Genomic DNA, 7,114 nt, shown 5'->3' on the forward strand with positions numbered 1-7,114 from the left:
TATATATGAAAAGAAACTCATATTTATAGAATATTATTTGTAGACACTGATTGTGAGTGAGCAAAATTATTATATGGAAAATATAAATATTTCTGAAAACAAAAACTGTATTTTTTTTCTATTCTGTAAACTAAAAACTGTATTTTGTGCTGTTAAATGAAAAAAATAATCGATAGGAACAAAAGTATTTTCGTAAAATAGTCATACTTTTTGCATCATAATGGTTGAATATTTATAATTTATAAGTATAGTAAGTTTTCTCTCTAAAATACTGGCAATTAATAATTATTTGAAAACTTAGTTGTTCCATAAAAAACGTGTTTTACAAAAAAATAATTAACAACATTTTTACTTGTTTTTAAAACTTTCTAACTTATTAGTTCATTCACATTAAATTAATTAGGGCTGGAAATTAGAACTGACTGTTCTTTAACGATAAATTCGATATTTGTTGTAGTTGTTGAACATAAATTTTATTTTGCGCAGAAAGCAAGATTAACTTGATAGCAGCTTAGATTTGCAAGTCAAGTATGTAATTGAACTGATAAACACTTTTAGAACAACTTAATATTTATTGGTATTTTTTTATTGCAGTTGATCAATTATACTTGTATTATTATAAGTTTGCATTCAATATAAGGAAAAGTTTTCGAATCACTTCAAAATTATGCTCGAGTATCATTATCGTGTTCAATATAAAATTACAAAAATTTGAGCTATATAAATGGATATTTTATTACAGATTTTTTTTTGTTCAAAGACGTTTTCAAAGAGCTATTATTCGGTTTGATGTGCGTTTCCCCTATGCGTTACTTTAAAGTAATAAAATCTGTTTTTTATACATGCATAGTAAAGGAAATATAACAATTAAATTTTATATACTCGTACACCGGCAATCATATATGATTAATTAGTATGAAAATATATGACGCCACGAGTTGAACGAACTTACCCGTATGTGCAAATCAAGAAACTTGATTATTAATTTACAATTATATGTAGAGCATGTTTTTGTTAATATTATGTTAGCCTCTCATTAGCAATATAAATGACTTTATATTGATGCTAAAACTTAATTGTGAATCTCGTTGGTACTCTATAGCGATACAATAAAAGGGCGGGGCACAAAGGTCCAATTTGACTTTGATCCATTATATTGTGAAAACCAAACTAATTATATTACAACAAATAACGCATATCATACAAACAACTATCTGACAATACAATCTCGGACAAATTCTCAGCTAATACATTATTGTGGAAATGTGTTTGTTAGCTGTTTTTTTAAATTTGACACCTGGTAGTTTTTGAAAATGAGACTGCCAAGGGGCAATCAGGTCCAACATTTCATTTTTAATTTTAAAGGAATTTTACGAAATAATAGCTACATTATTTACAGAGATAACCAAAGCCCTATAGGAATATGGCTGTATACTTTAATTAGTACAACTAATACTTAATAAATTAATATAATATTTTTTGTGGAATGAATCGATTATTCACACATGTCAGGAAGTCCATGCGATTTGCCCGAAGGAAAAATGACACTTATAACTAGTTTTATCATGTTTGCAATTATTTGTCAAACTAACATTAAGACTTTAATTTGCTAAAGAATTATTTTAGCTTACAAATTTGGATTTGGCAAAGTCATCTCATTATCATTATTATTAGCAATATAATTATTTTTCACAATATATATTGAAACTGAAACTATTTACTTTGGTTTAAGAACTTTTAATAGAATATGAAAATTGTTAAACTTTTATTATTATTGTAAATATAATAATAAAAATCTGACTAACAATCCTTGAAACATGGAACACATAGAACATTAGTTTGAAAACGACTGTGCAAATTACATGCGTGAGTTTGTTCATTATATAGGTAAGCAATTATACTTCAAGTATATTTATTATTTACCATTTCTACGCCATATTTCTGTTTCTCGAGAATCTCAATTTTAAGTATTTGTAAAGTACAAACTTTATAAAGAGTATATACTTTTTGTTTACATTATTCTCGTCGAGTATTGATTTTTAATATTCTCATGTTTTTCCACTGAAGCTCTGTACCTATCTTTTTTTAAGTCGTGCCATTGTTATTTTAACAGTTAGCGCGCTGAAACTTATAACAAGGAAGTGTTAAGAACTTTAAAACTTTCGAAATTATATCAGCATTTGTACTAAAACTTATTGAGATGCATTGAAAAATGTTTCCATATTTCTTTGCGTTCATTTTCCGTAAAATCCGATTACTCGAACTATATATTAACTACGCAATAGATGTAATTGGGAAGAAATCTGTGAATTTGAGTGTTAAGTAAATACTCACACTCGCGGATATGAAAATTTTCGACAAGTGATTTTCAAGTTTAGCAAATATTTTTTATAGGCATTAACACATCCTATGAGATGAAACAAATTCCCATTAATGTAGTCTGTTTGTATATATGTTTATTAGTCTGTCCCATGTCAAAAATTAGTTGATGATTTTAAATCCAATAATTGATATTAGAATGTTGAAATGAAGCGCAAAGTTTGGCTGTTTTTTATTGTAGTTCAAAAGCATAATTTTTTGAAGTATTAATTATTTTATTCAATATCAATACAAAAAGTTAAGCTATTGGAACTATGTGCTGCCGGGCTTCGGTCTGATATAGTTATAATATTTTATATTAGGCATTAATAAATTAAGATACAGGAGCGTAGGCATATCAATGATACGTGGGTAAACAAACATTAAAATAATAAATCTTTTTTTTAATTTCGCAAAAGGTGAATCAATCATAAAAACATTGTACTAACTGGATTTTATTTTGAAAAAGGAACGTGAGGAATTTAAAAATATCAGTATAGAGAGATATAACTTTTCCGGGTAAGGAAGTAATAAGATTCTTGTGAGAATATAATCTATAGGTACTATTGTGAAAATCTAACGATTCTGGTTAGAAGTCCAATCAAATGACAATACAATTGGAATTGAGATTATATTTTATAAGAATCGTACCTAATAAGCCTAATAAGCATCTGATAAGAATCTATTCAGATTCTGAAATGATTCAAACAAGAATCTAATAGGAATCGACTAGGGATTTTATAATAATTCTGTATTGTTGTCCGTATCTGGTTAGGAGCTGGTTGGGATCTACTCAGATTTAGGTTAGAGCATTATTGGAATCTAGTCAGCATTTATATATAATCTAATTATTATTATTAAAAGTTAAAAATTATAGCCATCATCAACTATAAATGATTTAATAAGTGTGCATATTGAATTCGAATTGTTCCTAAAAATTGTGTAAAAGTGACAAATATTGATGATATATAAATATTTTTTGGGATCTTCGAAAGTTTAAATGAATTAACGACAAAGGGTACTTCAATGTTAATGTAACATTTGTAATTGTCCCAAAGTACGGTTAAATATTCGCATAACAAAATATTTTAGTAATCTGATTCTGATCTTTAGTGATGTCTTAAAATTTTAGTGATGTCGTAAAATTAATTAATTAACTTTTAAACTATTTCAAACTTGACTTTATTAAACATGTACATTTCGTACATCAAATCTATAATATAATCGAATACATTGAAAATAATTTATTTATCAAAGACATCATTTATGGTTTGCCTACATAAGAATTTTGCTTCCAAAGAATTTTCGTTCCGTGCATCTGAATTATACGTACAAGCAAATTGTAGAAACGCATAAGCAAGTAATAAAGCAATGATAGTAAATTGAGCAATTACTTCGGTGCTTAACTCGCACGCTTAAAAACACAAATAACAAAATGTTGTCTTTCAAGTCATAGTAAAGACGGTTCACTGTATTCCTGCATTACTGATAGTTTATTGGGAATTTGTGTTTTCGATTTTTTTATGTTCTCTCATTTCACATATTAGCAAAGTACCAGTATTCTTAAGATTGGCAACATACCAATGTGGGTTTTAGAGTTTTCGTGATTAAAGGTAAACACCAGGTTTTTGCATTTTTAGTTATTTATTTGAATTGAATAATTTATTGTATTGTATCAGATTTGATGTTATTTTTGTATATGAATTAATGCACAATGATAATACGTAAAGGACACTAAGTTTAATTTACAATAAGGTTTGTGGATCTGGACTAATATAAAATGCATTTATTTTTGTAAGAAATATTCTCAATAAAAACCTGAAAAATGTCTACGGGTAAAAATACCTACTACCAGTATCTTAAAAACTAGTAAAATTAAAAACAATTAACAACACTCTTTGAAAATATAGGAAAAAAGATGTAAAACCAGCCATCGCCATAAATCTGGGACTTCACTATCACGAGATAAACGGCCACATTGCAAATTTTATAACGAAAGCATTTTTTTCGTTGTTAGTCTTTTTGTTTTTGAGCATTGCTGTTCAATGTACGATTCCTGAATATAAATTCTAAGTATACTTCAATTAATAGTTTTATAAGATGCATTTTTATTTTTAAGTTAGATTCAAGAGTTTTATTTCTATAACTTTTAGAGTAACTCGCATGTTAGTTTTTGTGTTTGGAATGAATAGGGTCACCTAAACCTATATGCTGGCGAAGTGTAAACAGTAACAAACTAGTAATTAAAAATGTAAAATAAGTTAAAAAAAGCTATTTAACAAAAGATAAATTAAAGTTATAGTTCTTAAATAAGATTCTTCTGACAAAGTTTCATACGAAGGTTGGATACAGCAATTTTTCTAAAAAATGTGCCGATAAAATATGTATTCCAAACAAATTGTATTCACTTTATTTATTATAATTTTATTTCATTATACAATAAGTTTGATTATGATAATTTAAATAGAAATGCCTACCAAAGCAAGATTTATGATAGTAGTAAGATTTTTTGTTTATTATGCTTAAAAAACATTTTATGATTATTATTTTCAACTTTATTTTGGAGACCATTTTTCGATTCTTTGGAGATTGCAGGAAGGCTTAATTCAGCTGAATAAACCATATCTGAATATAGGATTTGTGTGGAAAATGCGTGCCACATAAAATATTTAGAAAGAATTGGGTGATAACTGGGGATGAAAAGTGGGTTGCATACAACCTCTAATTATCATTTGTTTATGTCACCAAAAAAAATTTGACGAACAAAAAGTTGAAAATTGAAGAAGATGTGAAACAAGCATTGGTTTAATATTTCTTATCTAAAGACTTAATAAAAACAAAATACTAATCATCATCACAAATTAGAAAACCAACCCAATTCACTCGTTGCTCCGCTGCTCCTCTGCTTCGCTGCTCCTTACACCATAATTAAGAAGACATAAAAATCACGGCCTATCAACTGGATCCAATAAATTGTATCTAATAGAAATTACCCACTTGAGTAACTACTATCTATAAAATTATATTTAATTAATGTAAATCAAAATAACTCATAGCATGTGGTTAATGTTCTGATGGTTATTAATAAAAGGAAAAAAATCAAAGGTGGTACATTGTTCAAAATTGGGGTAAACGAATTATCCTCACGCTGTCAAGAGATCATTAATCCCTTAACTAACGTTAAGACTAGCGTACGATAATCGGGCCAGAAGCAAATATTACGTACTACGGCCATGGCCCGGTACAGTAATCGCAAATATTACAAAATATTTAAGTATGCGAAACTATAAAACAGAAAATTATTTTCATTTTTGTGATAAACTGTGTGGAAAAATAGTCACGAACGCTGTGCCAGCTTGTACAACTTTGAACCAGCATGTGCAAATCTTTTTTTTTTATTATTATTTGAACCAGCGATCAGAACTTATAGGTTCTATGAGCTGTTGTGATTAATATCTTACAAACTACGTTTGTTTTATTACAGATGGCAACCCAAACAGTTTTCACATCTCTGTATCATAAATTTTTATTACAATGTCTGTAATAGGGCAAGTATGGTGCAACAATACCAGGTGAGGGCTATTTTCACTTGGTCACATATTGCTATTTATATTTTCAAGTGAAAATCGTTGTCACTGTTGCCTGACAGCAGTGTGCAAATCTAAATTAGTTAATAATGTTGACAATTAGATTATTCAATACACATGGTTAATTGGCGAAGGATAAATATTTTGTTTTGTTCCACAAACGGTCAGAGCTTTCCGGTAGACCTTCTAAGGTCGAAATAAATAAATAAATAATTCATAAAATCATCAAAAATATAAATACTTTGCCTTTCGTCTATTACATTACATTACATTACATATTATCATTATATGCATACATATTAATAATGAAGGAACGGTTGCTGCGTGTCGATAGTGAATGAAGATTATTTATTCGCGTTGCCGGGCGCCGTATATGGTGTATCGGGTGTATCGGGTGTATCGCACACGCATCAACTCGTGCGTGAGTTTGGAGCGGACAGGTACCTCAACAAAACATTCGCATGCTACAAGCAAATGCATATTTCGTACAAGAGGCCATATTATTCCAGTTCTTAATCCCATTCTCCACTGGACACTCTTCGGTTATATAATAGGTAACTCTCAATGTCAGAAACAATATCCGGAAGTTCGTTTTGTTTTATGCGTACGAGAATAAGTCAATTAACTTACTGACTTTTGTTTAACTTACTGCTATGTGTTTTATAACTACTTCAAATAGTAATCGCTACAAAATTTAGGTGTTCAGTGACAAGTACAGACAGAAAAAAAGATTAGTAACAATAAATATCACCTCGTAATTGCTTGTTTACTATAAAAATAGGAGATTTCTAAAGCATACTAACTCTTTGGGGACGGCTGTCCACCTGAGTGGACAAACAAACTCTGTGAGACACAGGCTATTTTATGAACAATGACTCAGTTTGCATCCAAAAGTTGAATAAATTACATATAGCAGTGATAAACAGTGTTGTATTTTGAAAATAATTTTAAGTTATTTTAGTAGTATTTCTAGCGTTTTTCTTTGCTATATAGTCTTTTTTAATATTTAAAACGAACGAGCGCTATTAAATATGGCAAAACGACTGGTAAATTTTGTGAATTAAGCAGTAGTGAAGATGAGTTTCAAATAGACATTCATACAGACAAATTTTACAAAATTACTATTCGCACCGAAGATAGTGATGAATATGATGATGATATTATCCAAC

This window comes from Ctenocephalides felis, unplaced genomic scaffold, assembly GCF_003426905.1.
Source record: "Ctenocephalides felis isolate EL2017-DRISC unplaced genomic scaffold, ASM342690v1 CF-g0.4_SCAFFOLD_01886, whole genome shotgun sequence".
Taxonomy (NCBI): Eukaryota; Metazoa; Arthropoda; class Insecta; order Siphonaptera; family Pulicidae; genus Ctenocephalides; species Ctenocephalides felis.